Raw genomic sequence first — 24,926 nt, forward strand, 5'->3', positions numbered from 1 at the left:
AGCACAACAGGTTGCCAAGGCCATGGACTCAGTGGAGTCTCCTTCCTTGTAAGCCATCCCTGGTCTGGTCACTGATGTCCGAGAGCAACAACGATCATGGAAGCGTTGGCCTCCTCCATGCAAAAGATGTGTTCTCAATTAGAGGAATCTGCCATGGCCAACCCAGGGGCTCTTGCTCATACCTTGTCCTCACTGGCACTGCTAGCCCTCCCAGCTCCACCCCGTTTCAATGGGGATCCTCACCTCTGTTGAGGCTTCATAAATCAATGCTATATGCAGATCTCACTGCAACCCTCGCTTTTCACAGATAAAGTTGCGAAGATCATGTTCATCCTCTTGCGTCTTGAGAGGAAGGCCCTGGCATGGGATCCCCCACTCTGGGAGCCTTTTGATGCAATTTTTAGCCAGCTCTCTCAGTTCATCGCTGTCTTCCAATGCATCTTCGAGGACATAAGAACATAAGAACATAAGAAAATGCCATACTGGATCAGAACAAGGGTCCATCAAGCCCAGCATCCTGTTTCCAATAGTGGCCAATCCAGGCCATAAGAACCTGGCAAGTACCCAAAAACTAAGTCTATTCCATGTAACCATTGTCGACCCAGGTCGACAGGCAGTCGCTGGCCACCACCTACTCCAACTCCGTCAAGATTTGCACTTCCTCGCTGAATATACAGTGGAGTTTAGAACTCTAGCAACTGAGTTGAGTTGGCAAGAGGACTGCCTGCTGGCACTCTGCCTCGAGGGACTCTCTCCTGCCCTTAAAGATGTGGGAAGCCAGATAACATCAAGGGGCACCCTGCAGCGCTTCTCACCCCACAGTCATGGGAGGGGAAGTGAAGGAAACAGCTTGATCTTCACCTGGAACTGGAAAGAAGCAGCGATGTAAGTGCTGTGATCATTAGACCTGCCCCCCCCCCCATGACGTCACTAACATCGGACAGTTAAGACAGCCTCAACACCAGGCGTCGTGTGTGGGAAGCCAGATAACATCAAGGGGCACCCTGCAGCGCTTCTCACCCCACAGTCATGGAAGGGGAAGTGAAGGAAACAGCTTGATCTTCACCTGGAACTGGAAAGAAGCAGCGATGTAAGTGCTGTGATCATTAGACCCGCCCCCCCATGATGTCACTAACATCGGACAGTTAAGACAGCCTCAACACCAGGCGTCGCGCACCGGGCGTCGCACGCCGAAGGAGCGCGACAAAGGAGCTCTCCCCTTTGTGCACCCCTTCGTGCAAACCTTTGGGGTAGATTTTCAAACCGCACAATTAGGCGTACTTTTGCTGGCGCATCAGGCGCAAGCAAAAGTACGCTGGATTTTAGTAGATACGTGCGGAGCCGTGCGGAGCCGCTAAAATCCGGGATCGGCGCGCGCAAGGCTATCGATTCTGTATAGCCGGCGCGCGCCGAGCCGCGCAGCGTACCCTCGTTCCCTCCGAGGCCGCTCCGAAATCGGAGCGGCCTCGGAGGGAACTTTCTTTTGCCCTCCCCTCACCTTCCCCTCCCTTCCCCTACCTAACCCACCCGCCCGGCCCTGTCTAAACCCCATCCTTACCTTTGTCGGGGGATTTACGCCTCCCGGAGGGAGGCGTAAATCCCCGGGCGCCAGTGGGCCGCTAGCGCGCCGGGACGTGACCTGGGGGCGGGTACGGAGGGCACGGCCATGCCCCCGGACCGCCCCGGGCCGTAACCACGCCCCCGGGCCCGCCCCCAAAACGCTGCTGACACGCCCCGAAAACGGCGCTGCGCTCGGCCCCGCCCCCCGACACGACCCCGACATGCCCCCCTCCGAAAACCCCGGGACTTACGCGAGTCCCGGGGCTCTGCGCGCGCCGGTAGGCCTATGTAAAATAGGCTCACCGGCGCGCAGGGCCCTGCTCGCCTAAATCCGCCCGGATTTGGGCGGATTTAGGCGAGCAGGGCTCTTAAAATCCGCCCCTTTATGTATATGTAAAATTTTATATTTATGTTTCCTTTGTTAACTAAGCTGTTTCATTGTATTCGACTAAGGAATTTTTTCCTGCTTTTTCTGTTTCACTGTAAACCGGCATGATTTGCATTTAATCCAAGAATGTCGGTATATAAAAGTTAAAAATAAATAAAGTAAATAAATAAATGAGCTAGCCACCCGTGAAATCCCAGTATATCTGGAAGACCTGATCTCCCTGGTTGGTAGAATCGACTACCGTCTTCTACAATGGCATCAGGAGGTAAGAGCTCTTCAACCTCCTGCACTAAAGCCACCTCATTCGACGAGTTCCTAGTTGAAATTTGAAGGCCTTTGCAGCAGCCCCTCATCCACCTGAGGAGCCAACGCAGATCAACCGTGGCCGCCTGACTCCAGAGGAACGTCTCGGACGAAGAAAATCTGGTCTCTGCCTGTATTACGGTAGTTCCAGGCATCTTCTCCAGGCCTGTCCTGTGCTTCTAGGAAACTCCAAAGCCTGAGCCCAGCGGGGGTCCCAAGCTTGGACACTACAGTTTCTGGCCCTCAAATGTTGCTGCCTGTATCCCTCCTTAGGGAGTCACGTTTATTCGCCACCACCGCCCTCATGGACACTGGCAAGTGGAAATTTCATTTTAGATGAAATTGTCACACTCCTTCAGATACCAGTCCAACCATTAGAGGTACCACTATGTATCACCTCAATTCAATGATTACCTCTCCCTGATCGTATCACTCACTGTACCATGGCTATTCGCCTCACCGTTGGGACCCTCCATGATGAGGATATCTCACTTCTGATCTTGAAACAATCAACACATCCCATAGTCCTTGGACTTCCTTGGCACTAGTTACATACACTCCACTTCGACTGGCAATTCCTGAAACTCACCCAGTGGGGCCCTTGATGTCAAACCCAGTGTTTACGGTAAGTGTCTCCATCCGTGTCAATCCTAAGTTCTACAACCTTTTTCGGGTTACCTGCTTCGTACATGGAATTTAAAGACGTGTTCTCCAAACAAAACACTGATATCCTGCCTCCACTCAGGAAGTTCAACTGCCCCATAGAAATCCTACCTGGAGCCATGCCTCCCAAGGGCAGAACCTACCCTCTTTCACTTCCAGAAACTCAAACGATGTAGCATACATCAAAGAAAATGTGGCCAAAGGGTTCATAAGACCCTCTATTTCCCCGGCAGGTGCCGGGTTCTTCTTTGTAAAGAAAAAGGATGGCAGTCTGAGACCATGCATAGACGACAGCTGTCTGAATGCAGTAACCTGAAAGGACCTGTACACACTGCCACTTATCAGTGAACTGTTCAACTGCCTGCAGGGTGCACAAATCTTTACCAAACTAGATCTATGTGGGGCATATAACCTAGTGTGGATTCAACTGGAAGACATCTGGAAAACTGCCTTCAACACAAGAGACAGACACTACGAGTACGTAGTAATGCCCTTCAGGCTTTGCAATGCCCCTGCAGTCTTCCAGCGGCTAATGAATGAGATTTTCTGAGACCTTTTGTACTCATTCATTGTAATATATCTGGATGATATATTAATCTTCTCCAAGTCTCATCGTTCCCACGTTCAAACAGTCCTCCAGTATCTCAGAGACCACCATCTCTATGCTAAATTGGAGAAGTGCATTTTTTAGCAAACCAGTCTCCCCTTCCTGGGCTACATCATCTCTAGCTGGGGGTTAATAATGGACCCTGACAAACTCCAGAGTATTTGAGATTGGACTCAACCAGTGGGTCTCTGAGCCCTACAAAGATTCCTTGGATTTACAAATTACTATCGAAACTTCATCGCCAATTACTCCACACTGGCTGCTCCACTCATCGCTATGATGAGGAATGGATGTGATCCTCTAGTGTGGAGTCCAAAGGCCCAATCAGCATTCCATGCCTTGAAAGAGGCCTTCTGTACTGGCCCGTGTTTACATTACCCAGATCCTAACTGTCTCTTCATAGTCGAAGTCGATACATCCGCTATTGGACCAGGAGCGGTCTTGAGTCAATACTCAACCAAGGAAACCCTAGTTCCATGTTCCTTTTATTCACATAAATTCTCCTCCATAGAACAAAATTATACCATAGGGGACTGCAAATTCCTAGCAGTGAATCTTGCCCTCCAGAATTGGCATCCCTGGCTTGAAGGGACACAACACAGATTCAGATATATACCGACCATAAAAACCTGGAGCACCTAAAGGAGGCCAAGTTACTCTACCCGACAAGTCCGCTGGGCCCTATTCTTTGCATGCTTCAATTTTGAGCTCCGCTATCACCCAGCGGTGAAAAATCTTTGTGCAGACGCGCTCTCTCACTCCATCAAGCCAGAAGATACATCCGAGACTCCCATGCACATTATTGATCCAGCCTGCATATCTATTGCAGTTACCACCTTGGTACCAGCTGTGAAGACGGTGGTCCCTCATCATCTCCGTGAATGTGTACTTCGTTGGGCTCACAACTCCAAACTGGCCCGTTACCACAGCCGAGCCCAAACTCTCGAGATGCTCCGAAGGCACTATTGGTGACCTGGTATGACTAAGGACTCCCGAGAATATGTGGAATCCTGTCCAGTTTGCGCACAGCAAAAAGCTGCAACTGGTCATCCATGGGGGCTTCTTCACCCACTTCCTGCGCCCACTGAACCCTGGTCTAGACTTTCAACAGACTTCATCATGGATCTGCCTCCTTCAAAAGGAAATACTGTAATCTGGGTCATAATAGACCATTTCTCAAAAATGGCCCACTTTGTCCCCTGGACAACCTGGACTCCCATTGGCTTCAGAACTAGCTCGACTATTCTTAACCCACATATTTTGTTTACATGGTCTCCCACAAAAAATGTCTCTGATAGTGGTCCTCAATTTGCCGCTAAATATTGGAGGTCTTTCTGTAAGAAGTTCAATATTACATTAAACAATGTCAGTATATCATCCGCAAGCAAATGGCCCGGTAGAGAGGACTAATTGGTCTTTGAAAACCTTCCTATGATCATATGTCAATGACCAGCAAGATAACTGGGCTGACCTCCTGCCATGGGCAGAACTATCCCATATTACCCATATTGCCTCTGCCATGGAAGTTTTCCCCCTTTGCTGTAGTTTTTGGCCATAAACCTCACCTACCACTACTGGTTCCACTCAATGTACCCTCACCTGCAGCCCAATCTACAGAACAAACCATATGCCAGCTCTGGAACCAGGTAAGGGAATGGCTCTACCAAGCAGCTGACTGGACCAAGTGCATCACAGACTCTCATCATCGGGCCGCATCTCTGTTCTTGCCTGGACAAAGAGTCTGGCTTAGTACTAAGCACATCCAGCTATGGTTGCCTTCACAATGGTTAGTTCCCAAATTTATTGATCCATTCCCCATCCTTCGATGGGTAGGAACAGTCACTTACCAGCTGAAACTGCCAGCTTCCATGGAGATTCACAGCACGTTCCACTGGCAGCGTCCATGGAGATTCACAGCATGTTCCACGTGTCACTACTCAAACCCATGATCCTGTCCTGGTCTTCCCAAAGGCCTCCTCCACCAAGGCGACATTCAGCGGAACCTGAAAACCCCTTACAAGTTAGAGAATCCATGGGGGTGGCTTGCGGGAAAGACGGCTACTACCTAGTGATTAATACCCTTATTCAATAAACGATCATATGGTTAATGCTAACCCAAACATGCTCTATGCTTCAAGGGCAAGAGGAAATGTGGAAAAGAGGATTTGCATTCAGGCAACAACCAACAAGGTAGCACAGTCTGGGTAAACAAGTAAGTGTGAGAGTAGCTTGCTTGTTGCGGTGGTTACTATCCCAAACCAATTAAGCCTGTGTTATGGTTGTGAGGTGTTTTGGTGGATTCTTGGGTACTGTGGCAGATGACCACGCCCACGGGGAGAAACCCCGTGGGGATCCACAGTACTGGGCTAGACTCAGGAAGCACAAACACGGAGTAGTGTCTTTTATTGTACAGCTGATGTGTACCACCAGAGGTGGCAGTAGTGAGGTGATCCATAGGTAGCAGTCCAGTGACCCTCAGCAAAGGGGACCCGTCTCAATAAGATGGTATAGGGAGATGGGGTGTAAGTTTCCCAGCACGACAAGCTGTAGATGAGTCAGACTGAGAATTAGATTACTCACTAGATGGTAGCTGTAATGCTGGTGATTCCACCAGGCAGACATAGATGGTAAGAGGCACCGAGGCAGGGAGAGCAGGCCCTCGAGGAGCGAGTACCTGATACCAGTAAGGCACCTGAAAGAAAGCAGAGGGCCCCCGAGGAGCGGGTACCTAGGTTAGAGAATACCCCGAAGGGCAGAGAGAGAGCTTCCAGCGGCAGCACGGAAGCGGCAGAGTAGCGTAGACTGGACGAGTCAAATCCTTGCTAACTCAATGAGCTAGCAAACAAGGGCAGGCTAAATACCTGGATGGAATGATGCCACTTGAGGGGGACACCCCCGAGTTTCGCACCATAGCTGGAATAAAGACGTGGGTAGCACACGCTCGCGCACCCTAGGAGGCCCTTAGTAGATTCATATTGGGAGGCTAAGCCATAGCCATTCCAGGGATACTGGAGAGAGCAGCTTGCAGATGTGGCAGTGGCCATCTTCCCAAGGCTAGTGGGGAGAGCTGAGAAAAAGGTGAGGCACAAGAGTCGAAGCCGTCTGAGACCGGACTCAACAGCCTGATACTTCACTTTCAATGCATATCCAGCATAAATCTCTGCTTCAACATTATCTCTGCTTCAGCGGCAGGGGGGGGGATGAAGATAAGATGATTTACATTCTGCTAACAACCAACAAGGACTGAATTGCACAGTCTGGGTAAACAAATAAGCGAGGGAGTAGCTTGCTAATTGCAGCAGTTATTACCCCTAACAAATCGGCCTGATACTTCAATTTGAATGCATATACAGCACAACTCACTGCTTCAATGGCAGAGGGGGGAATAAAGAAATGGGATTTACATCCAGCCAACATCTAACAAGTCATTGATCTGAGCAGTATGGGTATACAAACATCGGGGTAACTTCCTCGATACGATGGATACTACCATCAAACATTAAGTGTTATATTTCACTTTCATACAGCTTCAACACTGCTCTCTGCATCAATGGCGTGGCCGGAAGGATATTAGAATCAAAAAGTAAAAAATAAGAGCCCTGAACTCGGCAGTCAGAGTAACAGATAAGTATGAGAAAATAAGTGTGAAAGCTTTCTGTGAAGACTGGATGGGCCTTTTGGTCTTCTGCCGTCATTTCTATGTTTCTATGTTTCTATAGAAGTCTTAGACGTCCGACGTCTTCAGGGCCATTGGGATTACCTCCCAATGTTTGGCCCAGAAGAGAATTCATGGGAGCTCTCTCACCACATTCTCGATAAAAGTCTTCTTCAAGAGTTCCATCAGTAAAACACAGAAAAACCCAGACTGGTAAGGGGGAGGCCAAGAAGGGGGGTACTGTTGCGCGTCCCGGCTGTTGGGTACCGCGACTGGGCCTGCTCACCTTGCGCTGCCCTCCACTAGTTTGGGTCTTGCCGCTGCTACCAGCTCTCGGCATCCCCAATGCTCACTGTGACCATCTCCGGCTTCCTCCATACCGCAGACCTCACAGCAGAGCTCCCGTCGGGGCTCCGCATCCTCGGCCACCTCTGCCCTGTTGCTAAGGGCACGTGCGGCCAACATCCTGAACTTTAAAGGGCCAAGCATGGGAAAACCGATTCGGATGCAGGATGATGACATCACCTAGTAGCCCTATAAATAGCGAGGCCTTGTCCCCAGGACCGTGCCTTGGTAATCGGGTTGACACTGTGGTGTTCTAGTTTGCCTTATCCTGAGTTCCAGTGTTTCCTTGTTCCAGAGTCTCCTTGTTCCAGCGTTCCTGTGTTCCTGTGGTCATCAGTGTCTCCAGCATCTGTCTTCTTCCTGCCCCACATTCCCTGGTAGTACCCTTCGGACTGATTCTTGGTACTGACTTCTGCTTACCTGACTATGACTGATCTCTGCCTGAACTTGACCCCTGCCTGTTTCCTGACTACATTTAACTGCTGCCTGGACCTGACCTCTGCCTGCCTGACTATACTGATTGCTGCCTGGAACTGACCATCGCTTGACTTGACTACGCTCAGACTGACCCTGGATTTGACCCTTGTTTTGGCTAACCACTTCTGGTTGGATACCCTGTCTTTGACCCTTGCGCTTCACTCGGATACTCTCTTTCTGCCTTCAGTGACCCCCCAGACCAACCTGCTTGGATACTGACTGTGGCCTTCGTCTGATCAGACCCACAGGCCCTGCCTGTCTTGCCCGGAGGACCTTCCTGAACTGTTACTTCCCTGAGGTCTCCAGAGCCTCCACTGGCCCATTCTGTCAGTATCAGTCACGCACCCTTGCTCATGGAGGGCACACCTCTCCGCCACCTCTATGGGAGACCCTGCAAGGCCCACCTAAGTCCAGGCGGCCCGAGTACCCAAGGGCTCAACATCCGGAAACCCTGGTATGTTATTGGTGACGCTCCCGCCAGCCTCTATCTCCTCGTGTGCTCTGCTTCCTAGTGGCAGGCACTCTCTGGGTCTGACCAGAGGGCCATACCAATCCTGTACCAGGCCAAGAGTCCACCTCCAGCACAACAATATTGTCATAAATTTTGCAATGATTTAGTTTAGAAAAAGACACAAATCACATTGATATCTGCACCTGATGATGAAGTACTCAAGAACATTAGATAGAATAGATCATCCTTATTTTAAGTTTATAAATTTAACAAAAAATAAAATAAGAAGTCCATTTTTAATACAGCTTTTGCAAATTGTAACTAAGCATGCATTATAATGAATTACATTGGTGCAGGTTGTAGTGTAAAATAAAAAAAGTTCTGATCCAAACACTTACCTTCTTAGTAAATGGCATCTGCAGCTCTAGTATTAAGAGCCAGGTGAACTAAAACTATTACTTATTAGGGATGTGCATTTGTTTTCAACGCATGGGCAATCCGCAATGCATAAATCCCTATTCGTTGTACTTGTGGGTTCGCAAAACACATCGCGATCCCCCACGAATACAACATATCATCTTAGTTTCATTCTTTTGGCTCACAGTGCTTTCTTAGCGGCCATTTGAAATAGGAGATAGCAAAACCAACCCTTTCCTGTGAGTCATAAGTGACCTCACAGCCCTGTCATAGAGTGGTTCAGACAGGTTGGCAAGGAGACCAGAATGCAACCTATCAGAGCCAAACATTTTTCTAATGCAGCAAATCACTGCTCTCACTCAGTGCTTTGTGACGCTATTCCTGATTACACAGCACTATTTATACCTTAAGCACGTGGCTTGCTGTTAGGAGTGAGGTAGGCGAGAATAAGGTAAGAGTAAAATAATATGTTTATTGATATACAATCTTAATAATTCTAAGTTTTAAAGGTATACAGTTCTAAGTACTAAAATATACAATTCTAAGCATATACAGTTCTAAGCACTAAAGTATACAGTTCTAAGCATATACAGTTCTAAGTATTAAAAGGTACAGTTCTTACAGTTCTTAAGCATCAAAAACAATTCTAAGCATACAGTTCTTAATATTAAAAGGTACAGTTCTTACAGTTCTTAAGCATCAAAAACAATTCTAAGCATATTCATCTGTATCCGTGCACAATATTTCGGCCAATACTCACAATACCCTTTTCATCAGCCTGTCTCAGAGAGAGAGCCCAGTACAGGCAAAAGGGACCCAGTCACTTCGTATGTCTACAAAGTGACACGCAGTACTTTGCTTGCCAGCAAAGCGAAAGTATGTTTCTCGCTCTCCCCGTTTTGCAGCCATAGCTGCTCGTCCTTTATAGCCCAATGTCAACAAGTGTGCGTGCCAAACTAGACTGTGTGTTTGTGGGACAGGATTACTCCTTGCCAGCAGTTCCAGTCTAAACAATACTCAAGGATAGATAGTCAGGTCATCTCTACTGCAGGCCAAATGTCAGTGCTGCAGCTGATTCTGCAGTTTCCCTAACACTTGCCATGCACTTTCTTTGCGGGGATGGTCTGGGGAGGTTGTCTGGGGATGGTGGCTTTACTCAGAGCTAGTCTGAGTGTCTCAAATCTGTATTCAATTGCAAGCTACTTTGATAGAATATTCCACTGAAAAAAATATTTGTTCGATGTGGCTTTAGTGCCAGCTAGACATGTTTTTTTTTTGACTGCACTTTTTTTTTATTGATCTGAGACCGTCTGTCTCTGCCACTGAGATAAGCTACCAGCAGTGGCATTTTTCAACTTATTTTACCCCCAAGGGTAGGTTGCAAGCAGGATTTGGGTGTTGTGGGTGGGAGATATATTCAATTTCTAGCTATTTTGATAGAATTTTTGATTGAAAAAGATATTTCTTCATTTTTACTATTGTGCCAAGTATGCCATGCTTTTTTATTTAACTGCAGTGTTTATTTTTATTGAACTCAGACTGTCTCTTTGTGCTCTTTTAAGCCAAGAAGTCAATGTACTAGGCGGTTTTGCAGACTCACGTATATTAGGAAAGGGTTGCTCTCTGAAGCCAAATCCCCAGTGGGCCTCTTTTGAAATTAAAAGCTTGGTGTGTGCACATACAGCGATCCCAGTTTTAGTGTACATCCAGGCACTGCCTCATGGGCCTGTGGGTGTTTTTGCAGACTCACGTATATTGGAACAGGGGTGCTCTCTGAAGCTAAATTCCCAGATTTTAAAAGATCAGTGAGAGCTCAGTAGATACCAACGGAAACACCCCACTCTAGGTGCGAACCCATTCTAGGGATCCCTTTCCTGCGCAAAGGAAAGGGAACCCTCCCCAGGTCCAGCCTGTCTTGACCATTTCGAAACCAAAGGAACCAGACTACCTCAGCTCTGCCAGCCTGTCTTTGTCCCTATCAATTTTCTGCCACTCAGCCTTGCTGCCATATACCAGATGACTCACTCAACTCCTTGTAGTGTTCTTGCCACTATTATGGTTCCTCAGTGTGTTGGTGCTAGTCTTTCTGCTGCTTTGTCCCTTTATCGGCGCCTCATGGTTCTTTCTGACACTCTGCTTGCTACAAGAACATAAGAACATAAGAAAATGCCATACTGAGTCAGACCAAGGGTCCATCAACCCAGTATCCTGTTTCCAACAGTGGCCAATCCAGGCCACAAGAACCTGGCAAGTACCCAAAAACTAAGTCTATTCCATGTTACCATTGCTAATGGCAGTGGCTATTCTCTAGGTGAACTTAATAGCAGGTAATGGACTTTTCCTCCAAGAACTTATCCAATCCTTTTTTAAACACAGCTATACTAACTGCACTAAACACATCCTCTAGCAACAAATTCCAGAGTTTAATTGTGCGTTGAGTAAAAAAGAACTTTCTCCAATTAGTTTTAAATGTGCCCCATGCTAACTTCATGGAGTGCCCCCTAGTCTTTCTACTATCCGAAAGAGTAAATAACCGATTCACATCTACCCATTCTAGACCTCTCATAATTTTAAACACCTCTATCATATCTCCCCTCAGTCGTCTCTTCTCCAAGCTGAAAAGTCCTAACCTCTTTAGTCTTTCTCAGAGGGGAGCTGTTCCATTCCCCTTATCATTTTGGTAGCCCTTCTCTGTACCTTCTCCATCGCAATTATATATTTTTTGAGATGCGGCGACCAGAATTGTACACAGTATTCAAGGTGCGGTCTCACCATGGAGCAATACAGAGGCATTATGACATTTTCCGTTTTATTCACCATTCTCTTTCTAATAATTCCCAACATTCTGTTAGCTTTTTTGACTGCCGCAGCACACTGAACTGACGATTTCAATGTGTTATCCACTATGACACCTAGATCTCTTTCTTGGGTTGTAGCACCTAATATGGAACCCAACATTGTGTAATTATAGTATGGGTTATTTTTCCCTATATGCATCACCTTGCACTTATCCACATTAAATTTCATCTGCCATTTGGATGCCCATTTTTAGAGTCTTACAAGGTCTTCCTGCAATTTATCACAATCTGTTGTGATTTAACTACTCTGAACAATTTTGTGTCATCTGCAAATTTGATTATCTCACTCGTCGTATTTCTTTCCAGATAATTTATAAATATATTGAAAAGTAAGGGTCCCAATACAGATCCCTGAGGCACTCCACTGTCCACTCCCTTCCACTGAGAAAATTGTCCATTTAATCCTACTCTCTGTTTCCTGTTTTTAGCCAGTTTGCAATCCATGAAAGGACATCGCCACCTATCCCATGACTTTTTACTTTTCCTAGAAGCCTCTCATGAGGAACTTTGTCAAACACCTTCTGAAAATCCAAGTATACTATATCTACCGGTTCACCTTTATCCACATGTTTATTTACTCCTTCAAAAAAGTGAAGCAGATTTGTGAGGCAAGACTTGCCCTGGGTAAAGCCATGCTGACTTTGTTCCATTAAACCATGTCTTTCTATATGTTCTGTGATTTTGATGTTTAGAACACTTTCCACTATTTTTCCTGGCACTGAAGTCAGGCTAACCAGTCTGTAGTTTCCAGAATCGCCCCTGGAGCCCTTTTTAAATATTGGGGTTACAGTTGCTATCCTCCAGTCTTCAGGTACAATGGATGATTTTAATGATAAGTTACAAATTTTTACTAATAGGTCTGAAATTTCATTTTTTAGTTCCTTCAGAACTCTGGGGTTTATACCATCCGGTCCGGGTGATTTACTACTCTTCAGTTTGTCAATCAGGCCTACCACATCTTCTAGGTTCACCATGATTTGATTCAGTTCATCTGAATCATTACCCATGAAAACCTTCTCCATTACATGTACCTCCCCAACATCCTCTTCAATAAACACCGAAGCAAAGAAATCATTTAATCTTTCCACGATGGCCTTATCTTCTCTAAGTGCCCTTTTAACCCCTCGATCATCTAACGGTCCAACTGACTCCCTCACAGGCTTTCTGCTTCGGATATATTTAAAAATGTTTTTACTGTGAGTTTTTGCCTCTACAGCCAACTTCTTTTCAAATTCTCTCTTAGCCTGCTTATCAATGTCTTACATTTAACTTGCCAATGTTTATGCTTTATCCTATTTTCTTCTGTTGGATCCTTCTGCCAATATTTGAATGAAGATCTTTTGGCTAAAATAGCTTCTTTCACCTCCCCTTTTAACCATGCCGGTAATCGTTTTGCCTTCTTTCCACCTTTCTTAATGTGTGGAATACATCTGGACTGTGCTTCTAGAATGGTATTTTTTTAACAATGACCACGCCTCTTGGACATTTTTTACTTTTGTAGCTGCTCCTTTCAGGTTTTTTCTAACAATTTTTCTCATTTTATCAAAGTTTCCCTTTTGAAAGTTTATCATGAGAGTCTTGGATTTGCACACTGTTCCTCTTCCAGTCATTAAATCAAATTTGATCATATTATGATCACTATTGCCAAGCGGCCCCACCACCGTTACCTCTCTCACCAAGTCCTGTGCTCCACTGAGAATTAGATCTAAAATTGCTCCCTCTCTCGTCGGTTCCTGAACCAATTGTTCCATAAAGCTATCATTTATTCCATCCAGGAACGTTATCTCTCTAGCGTGACGCCAGAATCAGAACATGGTGCGAAGCTCGGAAATATGACAGATGTGGAATCCAAAATGCATTTCTAAAAAGCACTATCTAAGTATACTTCCTAGTCCCTGAAGCAGCAATCACTGCGAAATGTAAGTCGGAGTTCTGTGATCCAGCGCGGCGGTGCTTAATCCCGACTTGTGCGGCAGCATGGCGGCGCTAGCATACAACGAACAGGGGACACCCGTGCGGCAAAGCAGGACCTCGATAAACAGTGCGGCAGCGCTGATTTTTGGAAGATCAATGAATGCAGTTATTCTGAACGAGGAGGCAAATGTATTGTTCTTGAAACGCTAATAGAAGTATCTGAGCGGGACTTGCTTGACAGCAGCAAGTGTATTGTCCACATACGCCAGTAGAGGTAACTGAGCAGGACTTGCATGACAGTAAAATCTCTTCTTTTCCACATACTATTTGAATACAAAAAAAGCAAAAAAGATTGTTTGCATTTAAATTTAAATTTTATAGGACAGATGACTAAAGATGACCCAATGTGGCTGAAAATACAGGCATCAAATGCATGCATGCCACGGGTGGTATGATGGTCCTTAATAAGGTAGTAAGTGAATTATTTTTACAAAAACACATATGTTAACTCTGAAATATTGTTATACAACGTGTTTTACAGTAGTGGTAATTGAAGTCTCCCATTATTACTGCACTACCAATTGGTTAGCTTCCCTAATTTCTCTTAGCATTTCACTGTCCTTCTCACCTTCTTGACCAGGTGGACAGTAGTATACTCCTATCACTATAGTCTTCCCCGACACACAAGGGATTTCTACCCATAAAGATTCAACTTTGTATTTAGTCTCATGCAGGATGTTTATCTTGTTGGACTCTATGCCATCCTGGACATAAAGCGCCACACCTCCCGAGTGCTCCTCTCTGTCATTGTGATATAATTTGTACCCCGGTATAGCACTGTCCCTTTGGTTATCCTCTTTCCACCATGTCTCCTAGATGCCAATTAAGTCTATGTCATCATTCACTGCTATACATTCTAATTCTCCCATCTTACTTCTTAGACTTCTGGCATTAGCATACAAACATTTCAAAGTTTGTTTTTTGTTTGTATTTTCATTCTGCTTTTTAATTGATAGGGATAAGTTAGAATTATTTAGCTCAGGTTAGTTTTTAGTTACATGCACTTGGACTACTTTTCTAATTATTGGAACCTCACTGTCGGGATGCCCTAATTCTAATGCATCATTAGTATCCTTTAAAGATACCTCTCTCCGAACCATGTGTTTGGTGTATTTTATATATGTTCTTAATGCAGTTTGTATTAAGTATATATGTGTGTGCTTTTTTATACATTATTATGATTTCTATTTTTAATATCTAAAATTAATTTATTAATGTAATTATTAATACAGCCCCTGAAGCAGCCCACGTTGATGGGCAAAACTTGGCCAGAGTCAGACATTGATTTCTACTATTTGATTAATAAAATGATTCCTTGATTCTGTTCTTCTTTTGCTCTGTCTGCATTCTTGCTACATTGGATCAGATTCCATGTTGTTTTTTGGAACATCTCACATTTCCTTATCTACTTTAAGTTTAATTAACTTGTCATGAACTCACTTTTATGCAAATTAATTGAGTTTTACCTCACTTCAAATCTAATTTGTATTTGCTTTATGTGGTCCTGTTCCCGGCCCTTCCACAGTGAATACCGAACAGAAATATTTTTAAAGTAATTTTGCTTTTTCTCCATGAACCTCTACCTATTCCTGTCCCCACCTATGAGTCTCACAATGTCACTTTTGCACTTCCTTCTATCACTAACATATCTAAAAAACGATCTTGTCCTTTTTACCATATTTGCTATATTCATTCTTCCATTTTAATTTTTACATTCCTGTCTATTTTCCCCAACTTTTCTTAGATTTTCTAGATTTTAGTTAAAGGTCCAAAGGTAAAACTACCAACAAACTTTGTATTTCTGCAGGCAGTTTGAAATCCACCATCTATCTATTAGGACAATTTTCAAAAGCTATTCCCCTGGGTAAATACTGCTTTACCCTGATAAAGGGAATTTTTTAAAATGACCCCGCCTCTGTACACCTAAAATTGAGTGTGTTTTTCCACTGTGGGGTAGATTTTCAAACCGCGCGATTTGGCCTACTTTTGCTGGCACATCAGGCGCAAGCAAAAGTACGCTGGATTTTAGTAGATACGTGCGGAGCCGCGCGTATCCGCTAAAATCCGGGATCGGCGCGCGCAAGGCTATGGATTTTGTATAGCCGGCGCGCGCCGAGCCGCGCAGCCTACCCCCGTTCCCTCCAAGGCCGCTCCGAAATCGGAGCGGCCTCGGAGGGAACTTTCCTTTGCCCTCCCCTCACCTTCCCCTCCCTAACCCACCCGCCCGGCCCTGTCTAAACCCCCCCTTACCTTTGTCGGGGGATTTACGCCTCCCAGAGGGAGGCGTAAATCCCCGCGCGTCAGCGGGCCTCCTGCGCGCCGGGATGCGACCTGGGGGCGGGTCCGGAGGGCGCGGCCACGCCCCCGGGCCGCCCTGGGCCGTAGCCACGCCCCCCGGCCCGCCCCCGGAACGCTCCCGATACGCCCCGAAAACGCCATGCGGTTCGGGCCCGCCCCCCGACACGCCCCCTCCGAAAACCCCGGGACTTACGCGAGTCCCGGGGCTCTGCGCGCACCGGTAGGCCTATGTAAAATAGGCTTCCCGGTGCGCAGGGCCCTGCTCGCGTAAATCCGCCCGGTTTTGGGCGGATTTACGCGAGCAGGGCTCTGAAAATCTACCCCTGTGTGTATACATTCACCCACATTGTGTGGAGGCATTCCAAAGAACAGGATTAGGTAGGGGAGACAACAATGCATGTAGTTTTGCATTTTCAAAATCAAGCACATTGTTTTGCTGCAGAAAAATACTGTCAGAGAAAGAAGGAAATCTCTGAGGGTCATTTTTCGCAAAGCAATATTCAAAGAAAGTATACTTTTATTTTCCCTTTGAGAACAGGAGCAGAGTCTGCAGGTAAAACGTATACACCAATTTTTGAAAATTGCCTCATTTATGGATGGAGTTGGGTTGGAGGCTCTAGGGATTTTTTGAATGTAGAAATAGGTCATTATTTCACATGAAGCACAAAATAATGGCACACAATTTGTAACACTCACTTGTTTTCATCAATTCTGAAAGTAATACACTTTATTGCTAAGGGGATATAAAGATCAAGGCCATTTGGAAGAAATCCTATCCTATTTAGCTTTATTAGTAAATTGTTTTCCAATTATATGCCCCCTTGTATTTAGGTCAGGCCTGAGCAGAATAATATAGCACTTGGGGATGAATATACAGCCCAGCAGTCCAGCACTGGAAGCCAGGATGGCAAAGATCTCCACAGCCACCATGTATTTACCTTTGGTGCTCAGGTACGCTGGAATGAAGGAGACCCAAACACTACAGAACACCAGCATGCTGAAGGTGATAAACTGGGCCTCATTAAAACTGTCAGGCAACTTCCTTGCCAGAAAAGCCACAATGAAGCTTAACAGAGCTAGGAAGCCAATGTACCCAATCACACTATAAAATGCTATGGTGGACCCCTCGTTACATTGTAGGATCATCTTGCCAGTTTCAGATTGTGTGTCATAGTCTGGGAATGGAGGCGAGATGAGCAGCCATGCAATGCATATCAGAACCTCTCCCAAAGAGCAGAGAAGAACTAGACAACTGGAAAATCCTGTCCCTACCCACTTCCTTAACTTGCTATTAGGCTTAGTGGCATTGAAAGCAATGATTACTGTGATAGTTTTTGCCAGCACAGAAGAAACAGCAATGGTAAAAATAACCCCAAAAGCAACTTGTCGGAGCAGACAGGTCACTCTTCCAGCAGGGCTGATGAATACCAAGCAAGAGAGGAAAGAGAGAAGGAGGGAGAGAAGGAGGATGTAGCTGAGATCCCGGTTATTGGCTTTCACCACAGGGGTATCCTGATGTATAATAACAATTACTAGTACTACAGCAGTGATGATGGAGAACATGATGGCAATGGAAGCTAGAGCTGAACCCAAGGGATCTTCATAGGACAGGAATTCTATGACTCTTTGGAGGCACTCATCCTTCTTCTCATTGGGCCATTGATCTTCAGGGCAGTTTATGCAGCTCTCAGCATCTATTGAAGATATTATATAACAATTCTTATTTTTTAAACATTTGTATTCCAACAGTTCAATAGGTATGTCAATTTGTTTCAAACAAATGCTGAAAAACCTAGGAATGAGGCCATTATTAGGTCATTATTAATGGATTGAACAAAAAAAATGAATGCATTTTTCTTTTAATTTTCAAGGAGAAAAATAAAGGGAGGAAATAAGGGGGAAAGATCTCATGCTCCCTCCCTCCCAAGATAGGTTTCATGCCCCAGGATGGGCCCAGCTGGGGCTTCCTTAGGTCCCTTCAAGCCTCCTTCCTCTGGCAAAATATAGAAATGACGGCAGAAGAAGACCAACCGGTCCATCCAGTCTGCCCAGCAAGCTTCACACATTTGTTCTCATACTTAACTGTTTCTCTTGGCTCTTAGTAACCTTATGTTCTAATTCCCTTTTCACCCCCACCATTAATGTAGAGAGCAGTGCTGGAGCTGCTTCCAAGTGAAATATTAAGTTTGATTAGTTGGGTAAGCGGCAGCATAGCTCTCTGCCATGAAGCAGAGGGCAATGCTGGAAATGTGTGAAGTATCAGTTTTTCTTTTCCCCTGTCATTGAAGCAAGGAGTCATGCCGGACATGCACCGAAAGTGAAGAATGCCTTGAAAGTCACATTAACTATCATCAAATATTGAAAAGCCTAATAATTGGTAATACCTATAAGCCCATGAACCCATCCCTGTTTTTTTTTCTTTTTTTCTTTTCTTTTTTTAATTGGGAGATGGATGCCCTTCATCCTTCTACTCTGTGAAGGTGGACACCTACCACCGGCCACTGGCATCCCGCTCCGTTAATGCCTCTGTGGCTACTGCCGCTCCATGCAGTGTTTTACTACCTGCTCTTTATATGCGCCCTCTAGAACTGATGGATCCCATCCCTGGGTTTTTTTATTATTTATTTAATTGGGAGATGACAGCCCTCCATCCTTCCGCTCCGTGAAGGTGGACACCTACCACTGGCCACTGGCATCCCGCTCCGTGAATGCCTCTGTGGCTACTGCCGCTCTGTGCAGTATTTTACTACCTGCTCTTTATATGGACACCTACCACTGGCATCCCGCTCCGTGAATGCCTCTGTGGCTACTGCCGCTCCGTGCAGTATTTTACTACCTGCTCTTTATATGTGTCCTCTAGACCTGATGGATCCCATCCCTGTTTTGTTTTTTGTTTTTGTTTTTTATTTAATTGGGAGATGACAGCCCTACATCCTTCCGCTCCATGAAGGTGGACACCTACCACTGGCCACTGGCATCCCGCTCCGTGAATGCCTCTGTGGCTACTGCCGCTCCGTGCAGTATTTTACTACCTGCTCTTTATATGCGTCCTCTGGACCTGATGGATCCACAATATTTATCCCATGCCCCTTTGAAGTGCTTCACAGTTTTGGACTTCACCACTTCCTCCGGAAGGGCATTCCAGGCATCCACCACTCTCTCCGTGGGTCCTGGGCCTACCGGGTGGGGCTGCACCAAACCTCTCTAATCCCCTTCTCACCCCATTCAAAAATCATCAGAGAAAGGCATCACCCCAGCCCCCACGTCTCAGTATCTGTTGGAATAGCAACAGCTGTGGCACTGAAATGTGTAAAAGTAATCTCCACTTACCCCCGTCATCACTTTTTGTTTTAAAAATACAAACCCTCATGAGTAGCTTTAAAGTGGGGTTACACCAGTGCCACAACTAGATAGCCAGTAATATATTGTATGGCTTTGCAATTTCTATTGATTAGAACATGGGGTCAGCTGACACTGAGAAAACTATCAAAGTGATATCACATTGGAACCATTCACTACAATGAATGCTGCCATCTTTTAAGTGAGAAGAGACAGCAGGAACGAGTGAATGGGCATCACTTCTGCCTGCTCCAATGCTGCCACCATCGATGGACCCAATACATGGATAAGTGGGGGCAGGGGAAGTCCCTGGACTACATTTTTTGAAGGGTATCAGAGGTACTGGATAAGTTCCAGCCAGGCTTGGTTCAGCTTAGTCAGGAAATCCCAGTCCCATTCAATATTGCTGGCAGAAGGAGACTTGGAGAGGCACCTCAAGCTATTCTGGCCCAGAGACCTTGTCTTGCAGAGCAAAGGACTGGGAGACATAAGTCAACATTTTTTTATTTTAGGCTTTTTGGTGAGTTGAAATGAACCAACCAGAAAATAAAGAAAGCAAATTAACAAATAAATCCCTTCCCCTGAAATGAAAGAAAAAAACATAAAAAACAAAATCTTTAGGCTGTAATACCCTACAATTCAGAAATTTTAGGAGAGGAGAAATAATAACTTGGATTTAATTGTATTGTTGATGAATAGAAATTTAAGAAATATTGAAATATATTTTATGTTCTGGGCAAAACAATGCATATAGTGTAAATTTGAAATTGCTAAAATGATGCTCGTTGCCTCCCCCATCTCACCCACCCACACTACTCTGTCTTGTATGCCTTTCCATGATGCAGGTAAAAGAATGCATGATGTGGAACAAGGCATATACTTTATCCGCATAGAGGGTGGATAATTTAAAAAAAAAACGATTCCTAATATTCTTTGAGATGTCTGGAGTGCATGATAAGACTTTACTATATAGAATGTTTCTTTTTGCTTCTTGGTGAATAATATGCTTTACCATTACTGCATTGAATCCTCTATCATTAATCATATTGTAGAACTGCATTGAAATATCTAGTATATTGCTATATTGTTGCATGTATTTTTGTAATACGTGCAGGTGCGTACCTGTGTTTGCTCACATTGAGTTGGTAAGTGTAGATGTTCCATATTTCTGCCATGATATTATGGGGTAGATTTTCAAACCTGCACGCACAGCATTATTTTGAGCCTAAAAATGTGAATAGATGTGATATTCTAACCCTCCATTCCTTTAACTTACCTTTTGCACCTGCCTTGGGGCAGGTGCAGGTTGCACGCACCGGCACCCTGCCGGCACATGATCCCTCGGCACAGCGGCAAATGGCCACTGTGCTGATGACCTCTAGCTCACCCCACCCCAACCTATGGACCACCCCACCCTGCCCCCTCCCCTTTCCCAAAGCCCTGGGACTTAGATGCATCCCAGGGCTTTACACGCGTCGCTGGGCCTTTTTAAAATAGGCCCGGCTCGCGTAGGGCTTTGAAAATCTGGGCCTATGTGTTTTGCCTACCTGTTTTGTTGGAATATTGCCCTTCAGAGCAAGGGACACAGTCAAAGCAGCAGACCGGTTTCAGTTTCTGAAGAACTTTCCTGTATCCTGGAGTACAGCTCTCAGAGCACACAGAGCAGGGGGTCTGAGGCAAGGAAGAAAGAGAAAATAGTCACATACCATATTCAGCAGGTGCCTTACTCTGTAAGGAGCTTCGTATGCACCTCTACTATCAAAACTTCTGGTGTATTCATTGGGGTAGATATTCAAAGCTGGTCATGTAGGTAACTTCGCCGGTTAGAACTTATCCGGTTAAGTTACATAGAAACACAGAAAACATAGAAATGGTGGCAGAAGAAGACCAAAAAGCCCATCCAGTCTGCCCAGTAAGCTTTCACACTTATTTTTTTTTCTCTCATACTTATCTGTTACTCTTGGCCCTTATTAGTAACTTTTTGGTTCTAGTTACCTTCCACCCTCACCATTGATGTAGAGAGCAATGCTGGAGCTGCATCTAAGTGAAGTATTTAGCTTAATTGGTTAGGGTAGTAACTGCCGCAATAAGCAAGCTACTCCCATAGGTAATTTGTTTACCCAGCCTGTGCAATTCAGTCCTTGTTGGTTGTTGTCTGAATATAAATCTTCTTTTCTTTACCCCCCCCCTGCTGTTGAAGCAGTGAGCTACACTGGATATGTATTCCAAGTGAAGTATCAGGCTTAATTGATTCGGGATAGTAACCGCCATAACAAGCAAGCTACACCCATACTTGTTTACCCAGTCCTTGTTGGTTGTTTACCCAGTCCTTGTTGGTTGTTGCCTGAATATAAATCCTCTTTTTCTCCTTCCCCCCTGCCATTGAAGCAAAGAGCTTTGCTGGATATGCATTTAAAGTGAAGTCTTTCAGTGGCACAGCAAAGCCTTTAAATATACTCTTATATGTGCACACTTCACCAGATAACTCTACCTGGATAAGTTTAGACCTGCTCTATAGGGAGTTTAAACTTAGACATAAACTTATATGGCTAACTATGAATATCGGTACAGCTAACTCTCTCCGCCCCTGATCCATCCAGTACATGACTACTTTTTTTGTGAGTGTAACTTTTAGCTATATAAGGGACTTATGGCTTGATTCACTAAAGCTTTTCTCCCATTCTGCATCTATGGTAAAAGACTGATGAATCAGGCCCTTATATGACAAAGCATATAATCAGGCCCTTATATGACAAAGCATATAATCAGGCCCTTATATGACAAAGCATATAAGGGCCTGATTCATCAGTCTTTTACCATAGATGCAGAATGGGAGAAAAGCTTTAGTGAATCAAGCCATAAGTCCCTTATATAGCTAAAAGTTACACTCACAAAAAAAGTAGTCATGTACTGGATAGATCAGGGGCGGAGAGAGTTAGCTGAGTGGTTACTCAGCCACATAAGTCCTGCTTATCCAGCTAAATAGCACTGAACATGCTTTGAATATTGGACCCATTGTGTATACTGTAGAGTATTTCTGAGCTACTACATTGACATGATGCAAAAATCAGATCTGGTGAATTTTATCACAAAAGTGAAAGACCATTTGTTCTATGTCTTATTTCTCCATCCTTAATTTCAACAAGAATATGATTCAAACATTTACCTAAAAATCCTGTTCTTCCTCTGTGTTTTTTTTAATCCTTCCTTACTTCCTCTCTACAAAGTCTACAGAAAAAAAGAATATAAAATGGTAAACCTGTTTAAAGGAAGGATTCCACAAGATGGCACTTTTGTTCACAAAGAGCTGCCCACTTGAAGCTAAAAGATTGAATTTTCCAACATTGATGCTTCTGAAGTAGCCACTGGGGTGCAGGACCCAGTTTATAATGTCAAAGTGAGCTGGGACATTCCCTTCATCATCGAAGAAAATCTCATGCCCATTAGGGGTTTTAAAATGAACCTCCTTGATGAATTGGTTGAGCTAGAAATGGAAACAAATGGTTAGACAATTCTGTTTGATTAGACCTAAAGCCTTGACATTTGGCACTACTGCACACTTGATTCCACATTTATTAATTAAACCCCTTTTATGTCTATTATCATATACCCAATACATGCAACATTATTATGAGCCTAAAAATGTGAATAGATGTGATGATACCTGAATGAGTAAGCTGTTACTGTTGTGGCAGTGGACCCTAGGTCTGAAGTAGAGTTAGCGCTATCTAGGAGAGTAAACCCTCTTAGGTCCCTACTGTCAGAAGGTGAGGACTGATGATGTAGATGTGGAATGAAGACTTCACCATGGAAGCTCGCAATTCTCCCAGGAGGAGCCCATAGGAACCCAGCCGCTGGGACTTAGGAGACTCTCTGGAGACCGAAGAAGATCTGGATGCAGGCGCCTCATGCAGGTCGTGTAATCCAGATTGCTGGTGCCTCCAGCAGGTCGAAGTCAATTCAAGTGTAGATATCCGGAGGATGGTCAGAAGCCGGTCCGAGGGTCTAAGCCAGAAGAATGGTCGGAAGCCAGTCCAGGGGTCGAAGCCAGAGGAATGGTCGGAAGCTGGTCCAGGGGTCGAAGCCAGAGGAATCAGTCCAATGAGAGGAGAATCAGGAACAAGGACCAAGAAGAACATGAACCAGACAAGCCGACAGCGGACCAAGAACTCGAGACACAGGAACTCACAGGACCAAGAGCCAAGATACCAAGGCAAGGTCTGAGGAGCAGACCTCTCCTTAAATACAGGAGACCAGGAAGGAGTCCTAGAGAGACCCGGTGGGGGCAGAGTCAGCAAAGAGTAAGAGGTGGCCATCTTGGAAGCGGCCACAGCTGCGAAGAAGACATCAGCGGCGGCTTCCAGATCCCGCAGGCATCCCAAGGGGAGCCCAATGCCACGGATGAGTGACTGGCCCAGTCGCGGACCACCATGACCGGCAGCCATAACAGTACTCCCTCCTTTAGGCCTCCCCCTAAAAGGCTTGGGCTTTCCTGGGTGATCTATGTGAAAGTTGTGTATGAGGTTCTTATCCAGAATGTTCTTAGCAGGCTCCCAGGAATTCTCCTCAGGCCCAAATCCCTCCCAAACTAGGAGGTACTCCCACTTCCTGCCTCGTTTCCGGACATCGAGAACCTCACGAACCTGGTATATAGGGTCTTCCTCCACAGTGGGTTGTGAAGCTTCAGGAACCTTCTGAGTAGGCCAAGTAAGAACCAAGGGCTTCAAAAGAGGCACGTGGAAAGAATTGTGGATTCTTAATGTGGCAGGCAGACAAAGTTGATAGGTCATGGGACCCAGCTGCCACAGCACCGGGAAGAGACCTATGTAGTGAGGAGCAAGTCACATGGATGGAACCCGTAGATGAATATGCCTGGTGCTAAGCTACACCTTTTCTCCTGGACAGAAACGAGGAGCTGGTCTTCGGTGTTTGTCTGCAAATTTTTTTTGTGGTGCGAGCCGCCCGTAGTAGCTTTTGCTGGGTATGCACCCAGAGTCTTTTCAATTGTGTCACCATTAGCTGTGCTGCTAGTGAGGGAACAGGCAATGGCAGGAGTAAAGGTAGCCTGGGTTGTCGACCAAAAACAATTTGAAACGGAGAAGCTTCTGTATCAGCGTATTTGGCTACAGATGTTCACTGGGAAGGATAAGTCAAAAAAACCCTTTTTTCTTTCACTTAAAACGATGAAGGAATAATGTTTTCTCTTTAAAAAAAACTTTTGAAAAAATTCAAAAATTCATAATATAATTGTCTTGATAAAAAATTATTCACAAGTTGTGGCTATTGAGAAATGACGTGACAATACCCTATGATTAAAACATATTGAGCAAACACTATAAATTATAAGTGTTTTGAATATTAAGACACTTATTCAGCATAAGTGTATAATGTGCTAAAAAATGAGGGTTTAACATGTCAATTAACTCATTTATATATGTGACAACTTCTTACATTGTCATGGTATCTATTGCATATTGTACCAGTTTTCTATTTTTTTAGTGAAGAAGATTCAGAGTCCAGTCACGTCCTGGATGTCCAGCCAACTGGGAGTCATGTGCCCAGGCTAGCACCTTGCTAGGGAGCCTCTTTGG

At 45.1% G+C, this 24,926-nt stretch overlaps 1 pseudogene; it reads right to left on the bottom strand.

Moving 5' to 3' along the window:
- Nucleotides 1-16,773: 16,773 nt before the first annotated feature.
- The window catches only part of LOC115082593, a 42,437-nt pseudogene continuing 34,284 nt past the window's right edge, over nt 16,774-24,926 (bottom strand).

The sequence above is a fragment of the Rhinatrema bivittatum genome, unplaced genomic scaffold (assembly GCF_901001135.1).
Source record: "Rhinatrema bivittatum unplaced genomic scaffold, aRhiBiv1.1, whole genome shotgun sequence".
Taxonomy (NCBI): Eukaryota; Metazoa; Chordata; class Amphibia; order Gymnophiona; family Rhinatrematidae; genus Rhinatrema; species Rhinatrema bivittatum.